The 26,840-nt window shown below is 39.0% G+C and overlaps 1 long non-coding RNA gene across 1 annotated transcript in view; it reads right to left on the bottom strand.

Moving 5' to 3' along the window:
• The window catches only part of LOC135328394 (uncharacterized), a 43,857-nt gene extending 19,810 nt beyond the window's left edge, over positions 1–24,047 (bottom strand). Inside the window, exon 1 of the long non-coding RNA XR_010389226.1 lies at positions 23,913–24,047. This is a non-coding gene — a long non-coding RNA (uncharacterized LOC135328394). The remainder of the gene's footprint in view (positions 1–23,912) is intronic.
• Between the last annotated feature and the right edge of the window lie 2,793 nt (positions 24,048–26,840).

The following is a 26,840-nucleotide window of genomic DNA, read 5'->3' as shown; positions in this document are numbered from 1 at the left end:
GGTACAGAATGTCCCTCTTTAAAATGGACAGCAAAAGCCAGCAATTTCTTCATCTGCCTGTTGTACTGTATTTTGAACAAGGCAGAAAACATTTTTGCTAGTGCTTGAACAAAGTCTGATACAGATCGTATCTGGTAGTCATGATAAGCAAGAAAGTTCTTGATTCATAGAAGCCTCAATATTTTTAATTGGACCAAAGACTGAAATAGGTTTTCAGGCAAAGAACAGTGTTTCCCATAGTTGGATGGTATCAAAATTTGTCTCTGAATAGTCCTTCTAGAGTCCAGTAGTTTAGATTGAGTGTCTCAGGTTATATAAACAGACCTTCATCTATATTGTCCTTTCTTCAATCCTTCTAAATGGAAAAGGATGTTTACCAGGGTGTATCAGTTTTCGTATGTAAAACTCATCAGGCACTATTCTCAGTAGTTATTAATCACCCAAACTCTAGTATTTCATTGCTGATTTACGGTAGCTGAGCATATGCCTCATCCTGTTCCTTATTCTATTTATGCACAAATCCCAGTGCATGGGTGTTATCTATTCCACTGAGCCTAACTATCAAAGTGTCAGAGTCTTCCCGACTCAGAAAAAAAATCTTCAGACAGAGAAGGTAACTGTGTGCTGGACTTCTGCAGAAGAGTTTTAGACAGTAGAAGAATGTATGTCAAAATAGAAGAAAAGCTGGGTGCTGAGAATACCAAATTTGACTTTGATCTGTTTCATATCAAAGAGCATACAGATTTTAATTAGATCTCAAGCTCAAAAATATTATTGCCCTGCCAGACAGAATTAGAAACATTTAGTGTTACCAGGGAGAAGCCTGGGGATTTCCACACTGGCAGAATAGCATTGATTACAGGAAGTAGTGCAACATGACTAACTATATTTTTTGAAAAACTTTTAACGTACATGCCTTTTATCAAGACTAAGAGCATTTGGCAAATTGAAGTGGTCTCAGAAAGGAAAAATAATACAAGCTGTCAACATATTGGACACAGGACAGTAAGAGGCCTTCTGGGTAAACATTTAGCCTCCCTTCATAACCTATCATACCTCAATGCTCAAACTGTCTTAAAACGAATCTTGATATTTGCCGAGAATATCCTGCTTCAGAACTCAATTTCTGTAATTTTTTAGTTTCTCTGTTAATCATAGCCAGCCCATACCTATTGGTTCCCATGCTATCATTTGCTTTTTCAGTTTAAACACCTCTCCATCCTCTCTTGTATGTACCCAGTGAGTATCTAGAGAATCTCTTGCACTTCCATTTTGCTGGACAAAAGAAGTCAAGCTCTTTTAGCTCCCATTTGTATGAGACACTCCTTCTGCCACCCTGCTCACTTGAAGGGCCTTCAGATGAAGACCTGATGTCCTTCTTGAACTTGGCTGAGCAGTGTTATCCAGAGGATTTCAAAATAGGTTTTCATCAGGCTGCCTATAATAGCATTAATTGCCTATTCCCACAGGCATAGCAGATACCAGTCCCTGAAATTCATCAGTAATTCTGTTTAGCACAATAACATTTCTACATCACCCACCGTTGATTCCACTTTGCCCATTTCCCTATCTTCCTTACTATACTATTTCTCAAATGAATCTATTCCATTCTTGCCACAGTTTTCATGGGATAATGCATCATATGCTTTTACTTTTCTAGAAAAATCAAACATTTCTGTTTGGTACAACCTATCCTAAGTAATCTCATTTTTTTGCATTTTATCCCATCCTATTTTATCAGTTTCTACCCAGGCCTGATTTTTTTTTTCTTTTCTTCAGAATATATTCTAAATCTTCATACAAGTCTGAGGTCAAAACAATGGATCTTTATTTGCTTGCTTGATTTTTTTTTCTTAACGGTAAGTTGTAAGTTCCCTATTCTGTGGTCATGGGCTCCCACAACCCTCGGTTGCCTCTCCCACCATAGCTTTTCTTTATCAGTGCTACCAACACAACTGTTTTTAACATGTTCACCTAGAAAGTATTAGTTGCTAATGAAGCTTTTAGAATGGGTTCAGCTATTTAATATCCCTTAAAAGATATACTGCTGCTGCTCCAATACACAGATGTGTTTTAAAACTCACTCTGGAAATGCAGAAGTTAGTTCCTCCCAGCTGTATTTCTTCTGCAGCACTCAGTGTGCCAACTGTAAGAAGCTACTCAGAATATAAGGAATTTATACACTGACAGAGGTACCCAAAAGTCATTTGGAAGCCCCAGATAATGCCCTAAATCACCAATGAATTCTGGTCTATAGCTGCCTTGAATTTTATATGATTTGAAAGCTATGATTTTTTGCAGTTACTATGATAACGCCATCTTTCCTCAATTTCTTTAAGGCAAAAAAAGTAGAGATCATCCAAAAGCTCTTCATGAGACTGCATATGGACAGAATACCTTTCAAGCCATTCATAATAGTTAGGCTAAAATGTTGGTACTACAGAGGAGCAAACACATGAAGTAATTCTCAGTGAATTGGTTAAAAGTAGACACTTGTTTTCTTCATTTATCAGTCAATTTTTGTGCACAGTGAAACATTGTTGAATATTGAAAGCAACAGCTGGACCAAAACAGCAGTTTTATGAAGCAGACATTTAAAATAATCAAGTCTGATTAGATAAATTATTGTGGTTATCTGCAGTTCATACATCTATCAAGCTGTCAGTGTTTGTATTCAGTCATAGCTAGTTCATGCATAAAATTCAGAGCCGGATGTAACTGCTGACTGTCAGAAATATTAACATTTCTACATTACACTGTAAATGAATACATAGCATTTTAAGTGATTCAGTAAATCATCAGTAGTAATACTGATTTACTGAATGCTCTCATTTTCATCTTGGGTCTATATTGGGCTTACTTCATTTGAGATAAATAGGTTTCCTCATGAAGAAAATAATTAAGAAGCACAAATAGTTCTCTGCTTAGGGCAGAGATGATCTTTTGATTATGTATCCCAAAATAGGGTGAAAGCATCTAGCTGGGAGTCTCTATACTGTTGAAGTAAAAGCAACAACACATTTTAAATGGATGGTTAAATAGAATAAGAAGAAATATTCTTATGTTAGAGATTAATCACTTAGTTCCCATATCAAATATTCCTTAGAATATGTCCAGTAAACTTGAAGTATGCAGTTATTAGAACAAGGAGGGAGAATTTCAGCAATGTTGAAAGTTGGCTTTGTTCTGATATGGAGAAGAAATGGGAACAATTCAAAATTTTCCACAGTTCTATGGTTTTCTGTAAGGCCAGAAGGGTCCGTCCCCACACTTGGAGAAGCCGCGGCGCTCGGGGGGAGGTCACGTGTCTTCTGCCCCTCTGTTCTTGGTAGCCCAGCAGCTGGGCAGGTAGCTCAACGGCAAGGCATGCGGGAGAAGAAGTATCTCAGAACAGGGGATGCCAGCAACTTTGAGACTGTACAGCCTCTGGGGAACAGCATAATAATTATGCTGAAATAAATTCAAAATAAAAAGTCTTTGTTGAAATTTTATCTTACCTTTACTAGCTGTTAATAAAGCCAGCCATTTAATACCTGCAGGGTTAGTAGCACAGTTCATTAAGGCTGCTTGGCATTCCCCACTAGTGCACTGCTTTCAGTGGCTTGTGACGTAATTAAGCAGTAATCGCCAGGGCTGAAATTATGGTTGGCAGGCAACTGCCATAAAATGGGACACTAGCATTAATTATTTCAGGCTTCATCAGTTAATCATTAATTGATCCTAATTTCAAGTTACTTGATAATGTAACTGGGCAACTTATGAGTCAGCAGAGAATTCAGGCTGTAAAGCAGACGAAACCGCTGAAGTGGAAGGCAGTTGATAAACACATTTGTACAATGATATTCTGACCTAGTGGCCAAAGAAAAGGTCACATTTTGCTGCAGGGATCAACTATGTAAGTTTATATGGGTTTCATTTTTAGAAATATTTCACTAAGGAACACTGCAAGGCCTGTTACACCACAGTTACTTTCCTCTCCCCTGATTCTTTTCTCCTCCCTGCTTTCACATATCTATACCAGTCTTGTGTGTGTTGTCCCCCCATGAAGTGTAAAGTACTGATTTATTTGATTTTCATATTCTACTAAGCTGTTAAAGCATCAGTTGCATAAATATGTGTAGATGTATTGCATTCACAGATGGTAAGCAAATTAATAATGATGTTTTTGTTCAGATATTTGTATTAAAAAGGAGAAAAGAAATACTCATGTGGAAAAAGACAAAGGCTCTGCCATTAAAAGTAAATTCTTTAAAGGGGAAGCTTGAAACAGAAGAGATACTTTGGGGAAAAAATTGTAAAAATAGAAAAAAACTGATGGAGAAATTCCACTCTCTTCTTCCCCTGTCTTATTTCTTTCCCCTCACAGGGAAATGTTCTGGTGTCCCAAAGCACTAGAAAAACTAACAAGGTTATATCTTACATGAAATCCAATCCTCAGTCAAGAGATCACATCCAATTTGATCCTAACCATCAAATAGGAATTTTTCTGGCAACTGTCCATGCCTGCCAGACCGCTGCTGTATGTTTCCAGTGAGGTGAAGTGTAAGCATGTTCATTCAGCTCACTGTAGTTCAAGCAATAAATTACTTCAGTACTCGAAACTCTGAAGAACTAAGCAAGTTCATGTGCACGATGACATTTCACTACAGAAGAGAACTTTTTTGGTTTTCTCCCAACACAAATGATCAATGAAACAATACATGAGCTAAAGACAATGCAGCACTCTATATGATGTTAGTTTAACAAACAACGGGAGGGTAAGGAGGGCTTGGAAGAAAGATCTGACACTCCTAATATGTCTTTGAAAATTAAACTTCTTTGGATGTATAGAGACATAAACTAAAGCAGAGATACTGTGTATATAATCTTCAGTACTGAAATCCAATATATGAATATATTATCTCTTTCTCTCTCTTTCTACCTAAATAGATGTACTTACACATACATATATACACATATTAGGTATAGTTTGTAACATAGATTACAATTGTTATGATGATATAAATATTATATTGCTAGGGTTATACTATCCTGTTATTTAAACATTATGATTTAACATTCTATTTACTGATTCACATTGTGTAGCACAAATATTTGCTCTTTCATTCCATAATTATTGGTGAACTTTAAGAAATCAAGAGATGGCTCTTTGAGTGGAGACAATATTTATTCAAAAATTATCTGTTTTGAACAATGCTGTAACACCACTGTACTCTAATTACTTTGCTGGGGCTATATGCCTCAACTTTCAGTTTTCATGGCTTCAATTCATCCAGGGGCACGGAAAAAGACTTTACACCTGTTAAATGTTAGGTGGGGTAGGGACAACATCACATTATCTCCAATCAAATTCCTCCATCCCCAAATATGATGCTTCACTCTCTCTCGCAGAGCAAGATTAAGTTTGCAGAATATGAATTTCTGCTACGTCTCATTGTGTCGTATTTCCAAATACAGAAAGGCAAAGCCCCTGCTTTCCCTCTTGGTTGTCAGCATCCTTGCAAATACCCTGCTTGGAATTCCTCCAAGAGATTTCCTGATTCTTCTCATGCTTGTTGCTCGATGGACCAGTAGCATGTCATTCAGATTTACTCCATTTAGTCTGATAAATTCGTGAACAAATCAGAAACAAGTGAAATACAAAATTCTAATAGAGTATTAGAATGATTTCTGAAAGCAAACTATTCTCAAACTCAGCTGTGAGGTGTTTCATGGGCAAACTGACCGGAGAATTAAGACAAATAGGCATCTGAAGCCCCTGATGAAAGTGGCTGGTGGAGCTACAGATGAAGGTTTCCTGGCTGAATACTTTCATGGAACGTCTTTTGGGTCTCTCTCAAATTGGTAATGTGTATGCAGTTTGTTGGTAAGTGTCTTTTTTTTTTGTGAAGGAAAAATCCTTAAAGGTGTAATTTTTTCCCTTGATTTAGTCCATTTTCAGATGAGGTTTAGTTTCAACTCAGCTTCAATACAAGATGAATTTCTGTTTCAAACAAATTCAAACTCACTGTTTATATAAAAGCAGTTCAGTTTTAAAATAATTTTTAAAAGTTGTGTGGTGAATCTGTAGCTTAAATAGTCCTTGAAGACACCAACTCATTTGCTTAACGGTTGTTAGAGAGAGGACTCTTGTCTTTCCTGCTTTGGAAGGAAAGCTACTTCAAGACTGTCATGTCACAATTCCACAATTTAAATAAATGCCTGAATTCTCAGATGTATTCTTGCTTGCAACCGGTTATGACATCAAATGGTCTTATGATTTTTTTTTCAGTCATTTCTGTGTAGATGGTTGGATCTAGGCTGCAGACATTAAAAATAACACTTCAAAGAGGCTTATGCTATTTTAAATCTTCTAAGGTTAAAATAAAGGTTTTATGCAACATATTTCCCACCAATAAATTTTCCTTAAATTTACATGAAAATAATAGAGTGCTTGTAAAAGAAATCTGCTTTTAACAAGATTACTCCTCCAGCTTTTTGTCTGCATTTTAAACAGCAGAAATTATGCCTCCTGTCTCAGCTTTATATGCTCTTGGTAAACCAGATATTATATACAATGTCTCTATGTAAGATCAAGAAGAAAAAGGACATCATATGGCTCAGCAGACAGGGAAGAGAGGGAAACCTGACTTGATGTGGAGGTGCTGGGGTGCCGCAGGCGGGCTGTGCAGCAGTGTGTTAGCACACCAGGAGATGCTCACAGAGAAGCGAGAGCTCCCTCATGTCCTGGTAGACTCACTGCTTGCACATTACTGTCTTACTGGAGCATCTGTAATCCTTTTAATCTGTTTAGGTAGGAGACCACTTACAATAGCTTTTCACTTACAGATATCTACTGAACAATTCACGTCACGGAAACTCAACCTTTGTTGCCTCATAGATGAGAGCACCAAGAGGAGAAACAGCATATTCTGCTCTGTCCAATGACCTGGAGGAGCCCGTATCTGCAGAATGCAAAACATCCTTGTCTAAGAAGCAATTACTTTGGAGGAGCCAAATCTATGCCTCATGACTTTTCCTTTTAGGTGCGTGGAATCTGTGAATCGCGTGTCTTGTGCTGAAAGGCCAGAGATGGGAGGCGTATTTCCCAGTTGTGGCTCAACACAGTGGCCTCTCCTCTGTCTCAGTTTATGTGCCACTCTCCATGGGTATGTGGACCTTCTATAGAAGGTCTATATACATTATTCTTTTCCCTAAGAATGCTGGAGGTCTTTGCTTTTGCAGGACCAAAGTAAGGTTTTTGACAGATCTTGAGATGCTCCAATGCAAATAAACCTCAAATAGCAAATAATCAGTGGTATGACATTATAAATCCAGGCCCACAACAAGTCTGCAGTAACTCAGATGAGAAGACTATTCAATTTTGAGAAGACCATAAGATTTTTTGGTGAGAAACTATTTGATAACCTTTTCTTCTAGTCCTGATAAACTGGGACAGGGAAGTATTGACTCTGTTGAAGTTGCATAACAAATAAGCGGCACATCTGGCAGTGGAACACATACTGCTAATTTCTTTTTCTGTGTGCTGTCAGAGCACAAGATCGCAGTTCTCCCAAAGAAGAGAGAAAATGTCAATGTCAAATGATCCAGTGCACAGTACCTGTCAGTACTCTAATTGTTTTGCAATAGTTCTGTTGTCCTTAACATCGTCCTTTTAGTGCCATGGCTAGAGCTCCGGGAAGAGCTTGCAAAAAACCTCACCTTGACTAAGGATCTGTTTCAAATTCAAAGCTCATGCCATGTCCACTGAATGACTAATTAAAGTTCAGTTCTTGCATATGCTCTTACCTCTAGTTTTCAATATATACAGATTTAGTATACCATACACACGCACACACACATATGTATGGTGGATATGCATCAAAACTCTGAAATCATGTCATTCACTGCTGTCACAACTAGAAAGGGACTCTGACAAATCCAGGTTCTTAAAGTCAAAGTCTGCAGTGTGCCCTTCTGTGGCCTGAAACCAAAGAAAATATTTTAACAAATCCTTGCAAAGTGAAATATAAAATTCTAAGTAGCAACAGATGTCATTTATGAGGCTGATTAAAGAAAGGGTTGTCAGGAAGTAGGTTTTGATGACAGAAACTCCATTTATCTAACAGCAAAACATCTAGCTTTTTACTAAAGGTAAAGCAATTTCATGCAACCTTTTCAAAAATGACTAAGGAAATGTGGCTTCACTTCATGTCATACTCAAAATTAAACTGAGATAGGGCTTCAACTTATCGGGAAAAAAACTAGCTATAAGGAACTAACATAACATTATAGTGATTTGTAATGGTTTGAACACTGGTGACAAACACAGTAGTCCATCTCCTGGGACTCAAGGAAAGGAAGTTGTAAACAATAAATAATGTCTTCTTCCCTTCAGGATAGAAGTTGATAAAACACACCCAAGGTTTCCAGAATGGCTCTCAAAAGTTGCAACAATTAAGTAGTAGACTTAAAAATATGGTATTTTTAAAAAGATTTCTTTCAGTTGACTTACGTATTTTGTTTCTTTGCCCTGTACCTCAGTTATGTTTTTCAAGTTGGGGGTCTTTGTTTGCATTTTCTCCCTGTGATCCTGAAGGTTAGTGAAGATCCTTACTTCTTCCCTTGCCACCCAAAACTCAAGATTCAAGGACAAAGCAACAGTCAGCGTTAGGCTCCTGCCAAAGCCAAGTATGATGGCAAGGTGGAAGCTTGAGGCTAATTTCAAAATAATGATTTGGTTCGGGTCAGAGCATAGAACAGTCCCCTCCAAATGGCAGAAAATAGGATTTGCGATTTCAGCTCTGAATGAGGCACCAGCAAACTGTCCCTGCTGCCAAGCAGCAACACAGAGGGCAGGTTGAATTAAGTGAAAGACGATAAAATAAAAGCTGTGTTTTGAAACACTCCTCCATTTTAATTCGACATTACATTATAATATATATAATATAGTGGATACAATATCCTATCCTGTAGTGGATAGAATACTACAGTGGAAACAAAGTTTGGGTATTGAAAAATCAAAGACAGAAAACTACACTCCCTTAAAATACTGCAAATCCTCAAGATTTCATCAAGTCTCATGCTATTTGGTGCTTTTTTAAGTATAGGAATATATTCATTTAGGAACCAAAGCAAGAAATAAATCATTCCTTTGCTTTCAGAGAAAAGCTTAAAAATGTGAACTCCAATGGCTCAAAACCAGAAGGCAAAACAGAAAATATATCCTTTGAAGTTCATGGTATTTTGAAAGACCTGAGTCATGATTTTTGAATGCTTGAAGTTGGCAGTAATTTATTTAGTTCAGCATGTATATAAGCAAACAGTAGAATAAGAAAATAATTGTTTCACTGGTATCATATACACTTTTGTAGGTAAAGTATATGACAGACAATCTTGCATTCTTTCCACATCAAAGAGTTGTTCCTCTCATGAACAAATCGAAACTTTTAATGAAATCCCAGTGTGGAGAAGTAAGGGCGTAATGACGTGTGTTGTGTTTGAAACTTTCATGATCTGGATAGCAAGTAAAAGTCCTATGATCTCACTGAGCACTGCAACACCATCATGGCTTTGGACTAGGCTGAGTAGAGTCTCTGTCTCTTTTTGAACTGAACTCTTGTCCCCCAGTGATGTCCCAGTGGAAGAGGGAAAATCCCCATCCTCAAGGTACCTCACCTCCATGGCACACGCGGAAAATATGCGGTGACTCCGGGACCTTTTTCCCACATCCCCTGGGAGTGAATGGCCCCCACCAGCACTCCACCAGCACACCAGTGACCTTACAGCATTTTGCTGGGAAGAGCTAGTACTGCCACCAGTGGTGGATGGAAGTGAGGTAGGGTTTGCTTTGAACCTCTCTCCCTCCATCCACACTTTGGTAGGAAAGTCAATATTGGCCCCCTCAGTATGGTCGACGCTGACCACAGCTGCTTGTCTTCGTAAGAGCCCCAGGGCCCGTCTATTCCTGGGCTGCAGGGGTAGGGGGAAAAGGGGGACGGAGAAAAGTGAAGGACCAATCACTAACAGGACTGCAGACTTTCTAGAACATAATAATTTTGAGTAAAAAAAATCATTCAGTTCTAATAAAAAGAAGCAGTCTGCAGTATCACGTTCTGAGCACAAAAATAGCATTCCTGTAAGTATTTTTCATTACAAACTAATTAGAAGCTGACTGGAAGGAGATGTAACAGACACGTGTTTTCCTTTGCACCAGACTTGGAGGCGAAAATGGAAATGGTTAGAGGGCGGGTGCTCTGAGCAGTCAACTGTCTTGCCAACTTCATTTCTTCACAAAGTATAAGTTAGGGTGCTAAGAAAATCATGGACCATTTCTTCTTTATAAAACATCTATATAGTTTTTGGTTCCCATGTGCCTTCTGGTTCTGAGCCTTTAGGTAACGTTTGTGTAGCATTTTAAGCTTTTATCTGCTTGCATGAGGCAAGGCTCTCTATTCAGTCATTTATTTATTTATTGACTGAAAGTGGATCTCATGTAATTAGCTAACTGCAGGAGCTGGAAATTTACAAAATAGAAGCAAATAAAAAATTCAGGCGCTGTGAGCCTCATTATACAGTCGCAAAGAGTAGCCACACTAAGCCAGCATGCTGCAGCAGCCCAAGCAGGAATTCCTAAAACAGGAGCTGGACGCATTGGCTCTTACAAAACCTTTCAACACCCACTCACAAACTCTAAAATGAAATTACATTAGAATCGTAAACAGGATGTTATCAGGATCGATTCTGAAAGAGGAACAGATTGCTGGGAATCAAAAAACAGAATACTGTCAACTGAAAGGAGACTCTCAACCTATTTATATACATAAAATGAGTGTACAAAACTGTCCTAGTAATTGTGTGTATAATTTTAGCAAAAGTATGCAAAAAAAAATCAAGGAAATGATTACTTCGATGGTTCACTTGCAGTATGGACATATGCAGTCTAGACTTGCATGTGACATTTCTATGCACAGCAACAGGAGCTCTACGGGCTGCGTGCACAGCCATGTCATTTTTGTCCTTTTGCAAGCAGCAGGTACCAATATTAAAAGCCATAGCTAGCCAAAATCAAGCATAATAGCCCATCAGTGGTTTTACTCAAAATGACCTGATTTCAGAAATTGGCAGTTGATCTAAAGCAAACTGCAATATCCTACGTCTGCTGCTGTGATGCACATTTGCTATGCCTGAACGCTGCTCTGGGTCAGCCTGCCCATTTCTCCGTGTGCACTGAGAACTTCAAAGGGTTGGGGATGGTTGCAGTTCTCTGTCTTCTCCTTTGATCCTTTCCTCCCTGTTTTAAAAGCCAAAGAGACGAGATGCGTTCCAGACAAACTCAACGTGTGACTTTTGCCAGAGACACAGGGATCTTTTTTTTTACTTACTCCTTTTCTCTAAATGACACAGAGTCACCAAATACTTTATAGCAGCACTTGACCTCTGGGTCACACAGATTGGGAATCTGCTCCTTCTTGCGTTCTGTTCAACAGACTCCAGGCAACCCTGGAATCAAGTATTTCCTGATCAGTAAAGAGAAACGTTTCATTCGACAGGAAGTACAAGTCAAATATCAAGGGATTGCTCCTGGGTATTCTGGCCACGAGTCCCACACCTAGCCAGTAGCACCCCAGAAATGCAGCTGTAGCTTGAGTTGAGAGGAGACTGGTCTTATAACTGAACAGGAAGCAAGAGGTGAACAAAATGTGAAAGATAAGAAGCTGGGAACCTCTGTAAATACAACTGTGTGAATGAGCTTGCAAGAGATCGATCACGAGCTCAGTGCAAAGACTGACTCTGCTGAGAAAGAAGTATGGTCTAAAGACAGCATCTTTGTCCCAAGCCCTTTGTGCCTCTTCCTTCCTTCTTAGACTGGCATTAGGAATTAAGTTAGATCCATTTCATTCTTTAATCACCACAATTTTTATGCCTAAGATATTTGCATCCTTCTCGACAGTTTTAGTGAGTAATTTCCTTGAACACACAGATATGAACAGTGACAAGAGCCTATACAGTTGGAGCATGTTTTTATAGAGTGTCGGGGAGCAAGAGAGAGAGAGACCCTTGCACGTAATAGCCTGGCCCAGAGGAAGCAGCATGAGATTACAGCTTCAAGGTCCAGGAAGGCTAGTTCCAGCTCTTTTACTAACTGTCCTAATATTTTTGTTTGTCCTCCATAACTTTTATTATGAAGTAGACTTTTATCTAAGAGGAACCTATTTTTTACCAGTTCCACTATGGCCATAATAGAGTTTAGCTATGGCACTACCAGCACAGCTGAAAGTGTCAATTCCTCCACTCTGGAGTCAAGCTGGTACATAAAAACCTCTAATCCTTGCCTCCAAGCTCTCCATTCTCTGAACACAGTACGAAACATCAGAGGAACAGCTGGATCACGACACAGCAACATCCTGCATTGGCGTCAGTGTCTAAATCAGTGTGTTCATGCCCAGCTAAAGCAGAGCAGTCTGCGGCAATTCAGACTCCCACGTGTGACCACCATGACTTTAACCCACCTACACAGCAGTGCATGTCACTGAAGTGGGCTCCAAGAGACGAGGCCAAGGACTCCAGTGCTCAGCACTTGGCACGCTGTGGCTGTACAGGCTGCCCAAGAAGTCGCAGCATCCTGAACAGCTTCCACCTTTGCCTCTGCACCACTTGTGTCCTGCTGAAGTGCAAACTCCAAACTTCTTTGTAACAACAGCAGCAAATAGATCAGCTGGAGGATGCCTGAAGTTACTGCGTTCAGCATGTTTCTGTTTCAAAAAGGAGCAGCACAGAGTGGAGTGTGCTGCTTCAGCTGAGTTGTCCTGATGGGACTTTGTTTTAGGAGCTTCTAGTCCTGGAAAGGCAACGCAGAAAAATCCCTCCCCTGTGATTATTTGGACTTTACACATTCTGAGAGAGGGAACGGCAAGAAACAGGAGGTAAGGAAGCAACACTTGAAAAAACAAGCAGAGCGAGGCCTAGCATAAAAAGGACAGTGCAGGGATGGTCGGGAAAACAGCAGCTGGGATGCTGAAGAAGGAAAATTAATAGGAAATAAACTGCTGTGTTATGGGGGAAAGCACCCCACCATCCCCCCCCCCCCCCCCCCCCCCAATCCTCAGCAGAAGCAGACATGGCTCTTCTGCAAAGACAGAGTGCCAGAGAGAGGCAGGATCCCTGGGGGCACCCAGCAGCCATCACAGGGCGTAACACGACTGAGTCCTCGCTCACTCTTCGAAGCAGGACAGATAGATGGGTGTATGTGAAATAAGCTGTTTTAATGGAGATCCGACGTGAAGCTGAAATTGTGCCTAACACACTTCAATCACAGGTAACATCCTGTGGGCACCCAAAACAATAAAGATAGTGCAACTAGGACCAAAATCCCCATTCCCGGACACCCCCCCACCTCCTTCTCTTCTGAAGAAATGACTTTACCTTACTTCTGGAGTATGTATTTTCCAAAAGCATGGATAGTTCCCAAAAGGAAAAAAAGGCTCACTGCCAGGTGGGTGCCTGTGGAAATTCTACATGCATATCCTAAAAACTGACAGATAACTTTTTGATTTTTAATATTAGACACAAGTACGGGACACTAAATGGTTTCCCACTGCCTCATCAAAACCATGATATTTTGATCATGCCGCAGATACAGAGTGGCAAACAGACCTGTAATTTGAAAAACATTAATTTGTAAGAGACATTAAAAGTGATGAGGCCTTGTCTCTAAAGCAGCACTGTGACCCATCAATATTAGCAGAAAGAAATTTCTATGAAGATACTAACATTTTTTTTTGGTTCATATGTTTTAAAACTGCCAAAGCACCAAAACGCATGGAATTTCAGAAGTATTTTTTAAATTCTTCAGACCGCATCCTCTGTGACTAACAAGGAGAGGACTTCATTGAGAAAGAAAATTTATTGTGGCCATGGATTTCAGCTTATGCTCAATATAACAGAAGTTTTCAGTCATAGAAAGGTGACACAGGACAGAAGACATCCTCTGACATTTTTGGTGCCAGCCTAAAGGAATAAAAAAGCTCTGATACTCTGATAAATATGTTGAGTGATTGTTCAGTGGTCAGACAGCTGTTAAAAAAGGTGGACAAGAGCTGGAAGATTGAAGTTAAAAGTGCATTTCTAGTAAAAGTGAGACTCAATTTAAAATTACTGCTGAAGGGCTCCAGGATTCTTCAAGTATATACTCTTAAAAAGTCTGATAAGGCACTTTATGCTGTTCAGCTGTTTGAATTAGCAAGAAAATTAACTGCACAACCCAGAGACAATTTATGTGCAGATACTGGGCCTCTATTTCACATAAATTATTTTCTTAGTCTTTTCACTATCTATGTATAGCTTCTATATTCTATTTCTAATTCCCACCCAAATACTACACACATGCCTCTGGTATGGTCTTTCTAACTCCAATTGCTTGTAAAACTATATGGCTCTATATGGAGTACATGGTATTTGCTGCCTGTACAGGCTACAAATAATTTCTTACTGCTTTTTATTGTTACTGATTTTTGTAAATCAACAGTGAATAAAAATATTCTGAGTTCAGCACGTTTGGTACTTTAGCAATGGGGTTAATGAACTTCAGAGGGCTGAGCTGGTCGCCTTTTGGCCCGCACTGATGCCAGACCAGGTGAGTTCCTGCTAGCTGTCACCCCACGAGCACTGCATATATCTCCCTATCACAGCCAGACTCCAAAAGGGACTCAGCATCATTTTGTTTTCTAAGATTAGAAAAAGGCAACCCCAGTAAAGTGGTTAGTTTGGGACTTCAAGCATTTAATTTTCAAATTCAAGTACTTGGGAAACTTTTTGGAGGACATTATGTGCTACTGCAAAATTTCTGAGTAAAGACAGGTCTCAACTCTTCTCTTTTGCTTCGAGTGAGACTGCTCATTGCAACCATTTCCAAAGTAAGCTGTGGAGGGAGGGGTATCACAAACCCACCTACACATCAGCCTCGTGAGTTGGTCACGTTCCCAAAGCAACACAGTACACCTCTTCAAAACTAATCAGCCTCCTTCCTTATCCAAAATTACACAGTACTTGGAAAGAAAAGGTGGAGTTTAAGAATAATATTGCTGTAGCTGTGATGGTTTAAGATTGTAAGAGAGACCTAGTCCTTAGGGAGAGATAGTGTCTTTCCTAGATCGGCTGGCACACCTTTTGGTCTTTGGGCCTTTATGACTGCATATTTTCAGCCTTTCTTTGTGATCCTGAATGCAACAGAGCTTGTTTGTTTGCTTGTTTTTAAGGAAAATGGAATTTCTCAAGTAATCCATATCATGAAGATCAGAATACCATGAAATTTGAGATAAAAATTAAAGTATTAGCAATGTGATGATTGAACTTTCATCCTAAGCAATTATTTCCCATGTCCATCAATTTGCCACATATGAAAATCTACCAGGTTTACAAATAAAGAACTGGAAGGTTTTTGTCTTTCTTCTTTGGGAACCTGCTTACATTACCTGGCCCCTTCTCATTTCTTCCATGAATGTGGCGGACAGATGAGTGAACTTTTGCCTTAAACATTTCTTGGTACGTAAGGTGCAAGCAAACCAAAACCCCGAACAAGCCATCTGTTCCCAGCGGAAACAGGACTGAGCTGCTGCGACCCCCGAAATGGTCTCCCTGCGACCATTCGGGACACACCGAGCCTGCGCTGAACCGGACCACGATTGGGCAGAGACTTTGGGACCTGGACTGCAAATTACTGCCGCTTAACACAACTTTTATAAAACTTACTTAGCCGCAATCCCTAGTTCAGTGAGAAAGGGCCCCAGAGCTGGTGCAGACTGGAAAGATAAGGGAGTTACAAGCAGTTTGCATTCCTATGCGTCACACTCCAGGAGGGAGGATGTCAAGGCTTTGAAATAAGGCCTGCTTGGGCGCCAGGACCCTGGGAAACAAAGCCTCCCCTCACTGCTGAAACAGTGTTAATTTGGGGGGGGTCTGGATTATATCCTCCTCGTCAGGACCTTGGAAGATAACACCTACTGTCACTGCTGGGGCAGTGCTAATTGCTGGAACAACGCCTGTTGGTCAGGGCCCTGAGAAAGAAGGGCAGAACCCGAGGAATCAACACACATTTGTCAGCAGAAACCGCAACAGTAAAGATAAGGGAGAAAAGCAGCCTGCCTGGGAACAACGATGAGACCCAATAGGGAGCAGGAGACCCCAGACCCAAAAATTACTATTGGTCTGAACTACCGCGTGAGGGGTGGGAAACTTAATTTGAAAAAGCTATAATTGCCCAGGGATTTCTTTGTTCAGGGTCCCTCTTTGGAGGCACCCAACTCGAGCTGTAACTACTGCACGCGTGTCATTACAATTTATTTATTTAATTTGCCTTGATTTGGCTCTGAACTTTTCAGCGGGAATCTAGGGTCGGACCCCGCTCGAGTTGTAATTACTGCACGCGCATCGCTAAAATTTACACCCAGGGTGAAGAGGACCAACGGGACGCCGCTGGATCCACGGGTGGTGATATCTCTTTCTCTCTCCCCCGTTTCTCTCTCTTTCTTTCTCTCTTTCCTCCCCTTCGCCTTCTCCCCTCACCTTTTCTCCCCACTCCGTGGAAAATAAAGTTAAAAGGTTGTACGATATTTGACCGGTTTTAGCATCTTAATCTCATCCTTGGGATCGTAACGAAACCCCCCCGATATTGGATCGGGACAATGAAAAAGACCCACACACCATCCTGAAGTTCTCCCTTTCCTTCCATCATTTTATCATACCTACTCCTGCAAAGGCAAAGACTATATAGATACTGCTTGAAATCAGAGCTGAGTTTGTTTTCCTGATTCAGTTTCTTGGATAAGGACCTTAGAGATGACTAGGTATACTTGGCATATGAATGAGTTTCATTTCCAGTCTTCATCTACTACTGCTGGGATTCTAACAGCCTTTTCTGTAAAAATAAGTGTGTGTACTTCAGAGTACACATTATACCCTGGGCCAATATATCTGTCTTCTCCTAAACCTGTGAGTCAACCAAAAGAGAATTTGTTGTAATCTAGGCAGTAGACTTCAGCCCTGCATCACAAGCATCCACCCCAAACTTTCCAAGTTTCCCATGGAGCCTTTAGGCAGAATTCTTTTTCAGTCCTAAGGAGAGGAAAAGTAGTATGCTATAAAAGCAGAGTTATTATTGAAATCAGTCTCCCCTTTCTATACACAAATAGATCAGATAAAGAAGCACAAGACCTTAATAATCTATTGCTGTCTAAGATGTACTTTTGAAGCAGAGCTGCTGTACACCCGAGAATTAAAACTTCCCAGATCATGTGGAGAAAAAGTGCCAGGAGTGCTGAAAGCAATGAAGGAATTCAGGCAGAAAAGAGAAGACCAGGGCATTATCCCTAGCAGTGTTTATATATTCTGCCTGAAAATAACACCACCGGATAAAACACAGGAGCAGCTTTGGGAGTAGGTACTAGAATCCAGGAGTACCTGCTGACAACTAAAGACTGCCGGGCTGCACAGTCATGTTCTCATCTTGATTAGTCAGTCCTACACGCGCTGACGCATAATTCTCAACACGCCCTCTAGCATGGGGGTCGGAGCACCCTTAAGGGTGATAAATGCTTCTTTCTACTTCCTGGGAAAATGTTATTATCACTAAAAAATATGTAAAAAGACAAATAACCCCAGACTATCCAATTTGCCAAAGAAGAGTTGACTGTTCCAATGGAATAATTAAGATGGCTAGGATGAATTGAGGTGGGAGGTTCCTGTCACATTTGGGTACAATCTCTCAAGGCAACCAGTACATCACTGAGGCCTGAACACCTAGCGCAGCCTTTTTTTACACATTACTTAAGGGCTCAATTCAATTGCCCCAATGAAGGCATCTAACGCCACTTGAAATGCCCCAGGGTATCTCACAGGGCATTCAGCTGCCAGTCCAGGAAACTGAGCGATACATGTAAGTCCCATGTCATATCTACCAGTAGGTGCCTTGGATACCCTAAGGCTAGCTTAGGTTAGCCCAGCTCAGCTGTCTGGTTGCTACAAATCTCAGGCCCCGGAGTCTCATGTTGCCCAGGTACTATGTCTAGCATTCAGGCATCTAGCTGAGGTTTATGCATCACCTTCCTAAACCTGCAAAACTAGAAATGAGGTACTACAGCACTGAGGATCATCCCGCCCAGCCCATCCTGCGGACTTCAATTTCAATACTTAAGAATAGGTTTTTAAAGATATATCAGCATCTTGGTCCCCCTAAAAGTGCTGTCAGTGGGATTAGAATCCAAGGATACATGAGTATTTCTCAGTTTAAATTAACTTTATTTCACATCTGCATAAAATGGTTTATAGGTCAGTAACAGAACTATTAAGAATAATTTAGAAATAGGCTACTTTTAAATCAAAGAACAAGCGTAACTGAACACTTTTATAAAGTTATTCAATGTAGCCTGACTTTCTTTTGAAATCTCTAAGTTACTTGACTATTTCACTGGAATTATCAAATTTTATACCAAGATTATACAGAAGGCCCTTTTCTGTCTATGCTGTTTTTCCTATGGTAAGCAAAGAGATTACGCAGAACTTCCAGAAAAAGGAGATAAATCTTTAGTGTTCACTCAAACATTCTGTATCTAATCAGGGCACTAAAAGCAATTGTTTCTATAAATTCAGAGATGGACTTCTCTGTGCACTTTAAATGTGCTTTTGACTACAAGAAAACCCTTTTATATCTATTCTATTTATTTCTATCTAATACTATGGTAACGGACGGTTTCCCTGTTGTGCTAGCCACAGTACAAAAAACCTGACAAAATAAGAATATTCTTATCCTAAATTACAATTTAAATATAAGATAATAGGCAAGAGACAAAAGATGCCATGAGATAATATTGGTCATTATGGTAAGGAGTGTTTCTAGCACAGCAGCTGCCTAACTTCAGTCTAGCATCTATTGTCCCTTCAGCATTACCCCCAAGATTCTATGAAAATATTCTTATATAGGTAATAAGAACCTTATTTTAAAAATGTCTTTCTGTAGGTCAGCTGAAGTAAAATGATATTCTACTCTAATATGGCCTCAACTACAATAATCCATAAAGTTATATTTTAATAAATGTGCTTATCTCTCTTTTAATTTCTTCTGCTTTTGCTTTCTCATCCTAGGACAAAATTAAGAATTTTGTTTCCTTTATCATATAAAAAAGCATTGATTCAGTTTTAGCACTGATTATGAAATGTCTGAATCCAACAATGCCCTTAAAAGAGATAAATGAAGGAGATAAAATCTCAAGCTATATATGGCTTGCTGAGATTTGCTTTCTGACATTTAAAATATTTTCAATAGATAAATTCCGGGACCACAATTAACTGTCAAGCTTGATTAGGATTGCAGTCTCCTAGGAAAAAAAGCACTACTTAAAGTAGCATAATTCTATTCATGACACTGAATGTACTGAAATGCCAACAAAACAAGAAGCCTGTGGGCCAAAAAGTATATAAATATGATATGAAATTGATAACAAAAAATTAAAGTTGAACATCTCTTCAGTCTGTCAATAACTGCATAATGTAAATGCAAAGCCAGCTCTTCATAGAAAGGGATCCAAAGGAGCAGATTAATAACTATGTCAATATGACACAAGTATTGCTGAGTTAGAGCTGCTAGGACCATTACGAGGTCTACAGTTGTAAGGTACTTTGGAATTTTTAAGTGTTAAACAAGAGTCTTCCCAAGAGAAAGGAAATTTTCTGAAAGACAGTGCAATTTTTTCCTAACTAAACGAACTTGCATCTGTTGTAAGGAAAGCATTTTAAAGGATACGATGGATTTATACACTATTGTGGGTACACTCCAACAAGCTGTCATCCTCTTTAGGTATTGGTTTCAGTCTGATGGTTTCTTTTTCATTTAAAATACTCATACAAAGATGGGAAGAATGAACTGGATGAAAGGAGCTCTGTGTATGAAACCTAATACTATGAAGGGATTTCTATCACTCTGCACTGTATGGTTGTATGGTTTTGACAACTTCTGCACTGGAAATTGGGTTTTAGCCCCTCCAGGGACTCTTGGACTGGTTGTTAAGAGTTTAATCATAGGCAAAATAGTCTTCTAAAGACCTACCAAGTCTCTGACCAGTCAGAGGGTATTCAGAGGGTCTCTGAATCAATATTTCCCAGTGGTCTCTCTTTTTCCAAAAGAATAAGCATATTCTCATATTGCTGGAGAGTTTTCTCTCTCTCTACCAAATAAAATTCTCCACCCACCGCTTGGCCCTTTCCTCTCTCTCCCGCTCAGTTTGTTCTTTCACTGCTGTCAGGCTTTCCTGACCCTTCAGATTCCTGTGCAATATTCGGCTGCTTCCTTCTCTCCATCGCGCCAGTAAAATTTGCTAGCCTCTAATTTTATCACCCAACTTCCTTACCAAAATTAATGTGCATAGTGTGAGCAAACTGTTGAAAAATCTGATCTGAAATTATCTCACCTATATGGCTGAGGTATGAATTTTAGTATGTGGTGAACAGCTATGAAAACACTGGTGATTCTATGCTCATGTAGTACCTTGATTTCTCATTATGTTTACCTTATAAGATTTCACAGAATTACTTGGCTTTGTAAGAAAAGGTTGATATCTGAATGGTATTTCCTAAGATGGGAATCCAGGTGATGTCTAATTGTTGGTTTTGTGGCTATGTATGGTTTCACAGAAAACTAAACTTTTTTGCAACATTTCTGTGAGTAGGGTACTGAAGATTTCCTACACGGATTGGAAATACAGTTTTGTACATACTGCTTTTACAGACAGACAGGGTCACAGGTATTTGGATCATGACTATATGAATGACAACTGCAGGGGGTATGTAAATTTGGATAACAGCTTATAATTCTGTTATTAAATAATGTTAGCGGAAATGCTGCTAACAGGCACATTCAGTGGGACTTCTCTCCAACTCCACTGAATAACTTCAGCTCAGATTTACATACTGATGGCTATTCTGGCTACAGTTCTGACATTGCAGTTCCAGACATCTGCTGCTTTACAGAGAGAACTCTGCACATTGTCTGATGTAGTCTGAAACATCAGCTATAGCTTTAGCAGTAAGGCATCCAGGGTCTGTTGAGGAGCTGTAAGGTTTGATTTGGCTCTCTTGGCTCAATATCTGATTGAGGAAGTTCTCCAACTGCTTGGCTCCAGGCAAGATACCCTCCTGCCAGCCTTGCGGGTGCATCTCCTCTAACATCTCCTGCTGCTTTCCACAGCCTGTGTGTTGCCACTGTCTCCTTTTGCTAAGGTATATAGGAAAATCCCTGGAACTCAGCAAATTTGTCTGCAGCCATAAAGGTGCATGTAGTAAAAGCCAGAGGTCCTCCCAGTGCAGACCCTTTCTAAGACTTGTGTTCTTCTGCGGGATGCTCTAGTCTAATCCATTCATCTCCAGCACCAGGAAGGGCAGTGAAGCCCCCAAAGTTTGTTAAACACTGAGCTGTAAATCAAACCACCAAGCAAACCACTACCTTTAATGGTAGTGAGACTGGAATTTTAGTAGTTAATCAGCTATCAAATATCCCATGCAAAACTATTACTATTCCTTAACAACATTTTTATCACATGCTTTCTGTGAAAACTGGCTTAACCTCCAAAGTATGGCAACACATACAAAGATGTGCAGTCTGGAATTGTTTAAACATTTTCTGTCTTGAGAAAAAAGCAAAGGAATAATACTTAGACACTTTAAAAGGTCACTGCACACGACATATTCAAGGATTTTTTCCCAGCTCCTCATTAAAATATTTTTTTCAAAAACCTTCTTTGAATATAATTCAAGCTACATCATTTTTTAGCAATTGATTCAGCCAAAAGTGTAATTGAAGAAAAGTTAAGTTTATATTTCAGTCAAGACACAATTTTAAGTATAAAACCAGGAGCTGCTTTCTTTTCCCAAAGCCTCGTATGGGTCTAGTGTGGAAACACTTAAATCATATGTATATGATCTACACAGGTGTGTAGAAAGGCAAACTAAAACTCACATTTTGTCTGTGTAAAAAAGCATGGAAAATGTCTCGTAACACTATAGCTTGGGATATATGTAATCTACGTGCTAAAGCCCCATGAAGATAGGATGTTATCCTATAATTTCAGAGCTGATTTAATCCTTTGTATTATCTTATATAGCAGAGGGATGAATTTGGCTCCAATTCGAATTAATTTTAGAGAAAAAAAATAGTTACTAGTAAAAGCTGTATCAAAATATTTAAGATACGGAAAGTGTATTCTTCACATAACCAAAGTGGTACTATTAACATCTCATCATAGGAGCATATAAAATGTCTGCTCATTCTGCAAGCTCATGGGTACTTCTTACAGCCTATAAAAAAAAAAAAACTTCTATTTAAAATGCAGTAATTCTTATTGATACACTTATTCAAAATTACTTTGCCTTTTGGCTTTTCAATTCAAACAGTAACAGCATTTCTGAGTTACAGTCACAGCTTATGTTTGTGGATTACCTTTTGTCAATGATATTTACATCTCTACTATCCTTAAAGAACTTCAACTCAAAAGTAAAGAGCAAAGCAGGCATCACAGCAAGCCTTAATAATTAAAGTACACATGAGGAAGAAAGCTCAGTGAGTCATAGTACCACAAAATATGAGGGGTCACTTGTCTCACAGTGACCTGTTTTTCTGCAAATAATTCAGGATAACAGTATTCTGAAAAGTGCATGAGCAAACTGACAGCATTTAAGTAAGTCTCGTTCTGACTGCAGCTGTAAACATTTCCAGATAGAAATTCAAGATTATATGGACAAACAGGATGCCCCTTGCTCCTTTTCTTCTATTTTCAAACAATATTTTAAAGACAATATGGTCTACTCAAGGTGTCACTATCAGTACTTTCTAATACCACAATTGCATTCAAACTGTTACTCAAAACAAGTTGTATAAGACTGCAGCCTAAATGGCTAAATTTAACAACTCAGAGAAGCTTATGGATCAGAGAGATACAGAGTTTTACTGAAAGCACAGTAAATCAGTGATTACAAGCAATTAAACAAATAACCCATGCAATGACTGTAAATGTGGTCATTCAACAGATTAAACAAGAATATACTCTAACTGCTGCTTGAGGGGCCTAGCAGTACATATCAATGCATCGTGGACCTGGAGCACAGATCCTGCTGTGGGACATAGTGTTTTTGTGTGCTTATGCTTAAGCTTATTATTTACATATGCTTAACCTCAGAACTTCACAATAAGGGCTGCAGTCTTCTATGGCTTATTTGTTTCTAAACTCTTGTTGCTGATGAGTGTAGTACACTTACAGGTATGAGTACAGAACAATTGTTTCCTAATAAATCTACTAGTTTCCTAAGGTTTTCTATATTTACTCCTGTGTTCATAACAAGTTTTTGTGTTTAAAAAAAAAAAGTCTATCAGCACTGCTTTATCCAACATGTCGGACCCTACAGATGAAGAAGAGCCCAATTCAAACAGATGGCAAATTTATGGTTGGGAGACTAATTTTCTGATAATAGTAGCTGCTATTTCTCTGGATGTATGAGCTCCCTGAAGAGTCAGGAGAGCATCACTATACTAGTTACAGTCAGTTTACATTTGCAACTTTGAGGACTATGACTATATACTTCTAAATGCAAGCTGATTGTCTGCTCAGTCTAGGCTTATAGGTACATGCATAAATTTGACCCTGATGTTTCCAATTATGTTGGTAAATAATGTAAATAAATAGGAGAGGAGAAGGTATAAATCTGTGAAATACAAGTTTAGTCTTATTATATCTTGTACAATGAAAACCATCTACAGTCAGATTTTCAAGAGAGAGAGAAAGAAAGAAAGATTTCTCTCATCATATGCGCCTTTAGTGCCTTATCCTTTGGAGGTCTAAAATGACCTATAAAAGTGAACCTTGTGGCATAATAATGACATCAATTATTTTTACCTCCAGCAATGAATTTCAGATCAAGGTGTGTGGTGGAGAATGTCCTCACAGGTACATTGGGAACGTGAGCACTTCCAGGGGACTTCTCTCCTGCAGCATGTCACTGGGTTGGAAGCAGTCTTTTGAGCATCTTCATGCCAACCTATGTATTCAATGAACAAAATGACTGTGCTAGAAACTCTACCCTTGCCCCATTCCAGCAAGTCATATTTAGGCTCTGGTGTGCAGCTGTAGCAGCTAAGGAAGCAATGATTTTATGGGCAAGTATCTTGCCAGAACAATTACATTGTATTGTATTTTTTAACTAACTTCAGTTTCCAGAATAAAGATTAAATTTTCCGTGGAAATAGGAATCAAGTTAAATGGATGCATATATATTATCTGAACACTAATGCTGGAGTATTATTCCTGCTTCTGTCTGTTTACAACTCAGCAGCTCTCAGCTACACTAGTTGAAACCAGCTTCTGGAGCTGAATTTTTTCTGCAGAGTCAATGGACCACCCTTCAGTTTCTCAAACCAAAAACAAAAAAATCCCAAGTCCTGGAGAATTGCAACCAATTGATTTTTTTAAACCAGATCCAGTGCTTGTCAGTCTAGCAAACAGACTTCATAGATCAAGACTTGTCAATTATGATGATGGTCTCTTGAATGCAATATGGTTTATATCTACAGGTACAAAAGCTAATACAGGCATCTCAGTGGTAGGCTGAAAAATTAAGACAGTGTTATATGGTAATTATATTTGTATCTCCCTTTAATTTACAAAGTAATTAAGAATGTACATATTGTACTTCCAGAGCTATTGCATGCTGGACTAGCTAGATTAAAGGAGGTTTCTGCTGTTATATAATTTTTTACCTATTAATTTAGGGCAAATATTGATTTCAGAATGAGTGTGTGTTTTTTAATTTTGTTTTATAACCAAGCATTCAGTGAACAATTATGTACACTGAATTACAAAATCTTACACCAAACAGCGAAGCCCAAGGAGTGAGCTATTGTGCAGCATAACATTATTTTTAGTTTTAATACTCATTTGCGGTTACCTAATGTTTGCCCAAGTATCTGCATTACACCAAAGCAGGATGCCTGATTAAATACTTACCATAAATATCCTGAAGAGTTTTCAGGGAAAGAAATATCATTTATGGGGTTTTCGATCACTGCTTAGTACAAGATATCTCTGCTTCTAACTGAGGCTTGCAAATACGAACAAATACAGACATCATTGCTTATATGCTTCTCTCTCCCTTAGCAGAAATCCCAAGAGGATCCTTTGGAATAAACTTGTGAAAGATGGAACACGTTTCAGTTGCCCTCACCTATGATATCTACTAGGTAAGATACCCTGTCAGATGCCATAAAGTTGGTGAATTACAGACCTTATTAGAACAAGAGCTACCTTATGCTATTTTAAAGGAAATTTGGGGGTGAGTCACAAATATGCAAATGCTTACATGGCCAGTTCCATGAAAATATAAGCCAAAGAAATCACAAAGAAAAAGAAACTGTTTATTATTTTTATAGTTTCAACACAACAAACTACTGCAAAAAATATATCTGCTCCTTCTGTGTTTGTATATGTGCGTGTTTTATATATTTTTATATACAGAGCAAATAAATACCATTTCTTCTTCAAAGTTAGATGTTCAGTACTGGATGTGAATGGAAAGGGAAGCAGTGAAGTCATGCAATCTTTTCTAAAAGAAACGAGAATCTTGGATACTTCTCATTTTTATAGACATTTCATATCTCAGTATTTGTGAAATAGCTGATATGTGTCACATAAATGCTTTCGTGACTGAACTAGCTGCAGGTTTTAAAAATCCTCGATTAGAGGAGTAAGTCTGAAGAGTACATTTAGTGTTTAACTCTGAATTTAAAAATTGCATGACTGACTTTTTTTCCATGTCACTGAGAAAAGCATCTGCATGGTTAGAACATACATTTCTATTCATATTTTTGGTCACATCAGCAGTATGTTTACCTTGCACTTAATCATTATATTTTAAGAAATCTTCCCAATAGATATTGTATATTTTAGTCTTCATGTTCTAACACCTTTGCTTCTGTTTCCTTAATGTATGAGCATTTTGTTATGCTTAATACTTTGAGAACATACAAGCAGATATAGAAGATCAGACCAAAGGTCCATCTAGATCACTAACCTGTCTCTAACAGTGGTCAGTAACAGAATAACAGACGCCTACAGAAGTGTGATGATTTTTTTTTTTAGTTTGACACTGAGCACATCAAACAAGATGCCCAGTAGTTTTGTACCGGATAAGCCCATTTTTTCTCTGATAGTTTTCATCTCAGCAGTCAGTAGTTGCCCAGATCTTCCCATAGTTTCCCAGGTCTTTGGAACCCTCCTTAAAAATTAGTGTCACATAATGTAATTTTGGTACCAAAGGAGTTTTTAAAAAGAGTTTGCATACCAGAATGAGTGGTTCAGCTGCTTCCTCCTCGAGTTCCTTTAGAATTCTTAAGCAGCACCACCTGGACCTGACCATTTGTTACTGCTCATTTTGTCAGTTTGCTCTGTTGTTCAGTTTGTTCTACCTATGCTTCAACTTGAGACACATCTGCTGATGGATTGCTTGCAGAGACAAGTTGCAGGATGCCCAAGCTCCTCCACAGGATGGATGGCAAACATTCATTTAATTTTCTTGTTATAGCCTTATCTTCTCTGAACTCTTCTTGTGGTCCTAAAGGCTTTCTGGCAAGCTTCTTGCTTCTGATGCATTTGTAAAAAGGATTTACTAGCAGCTTTTATGCTTTTCATAAGTGATTCCTCAAACTTCTTTTGGCCTGCCTTATTACATATTTACACATAATCTGCCATGGTTCGTGATACTTTCTACTTTCTTCATCTGGGGATTAGCTTTTTGAAGGGTTTCCTTTTTAATTGTAAATGGCCTCTTTT

The sequence above is a fragment of the Dromaius novaehollandiae genome, chromosome 4 (assembly GCF_036370855.1).
Source record: "Dromaius novaehollandiae isolate bDroNov1 chromosome 4, bDroNov1.hap1, whole genome shotgun sequence".
Taxonomy (NCBI): domain Eukaryota; kingdom Metazoa; phylum Chordata; class Aves; order Casuariiformes; family Dromaiidae; genus Dromaius; species Dromaius novaehollandiae.
The sequence above is the reverse complement of the archived record's forward strand: the minus strand, read 5'-3'. Positions and strand labels throughout refer to the sequence as shown.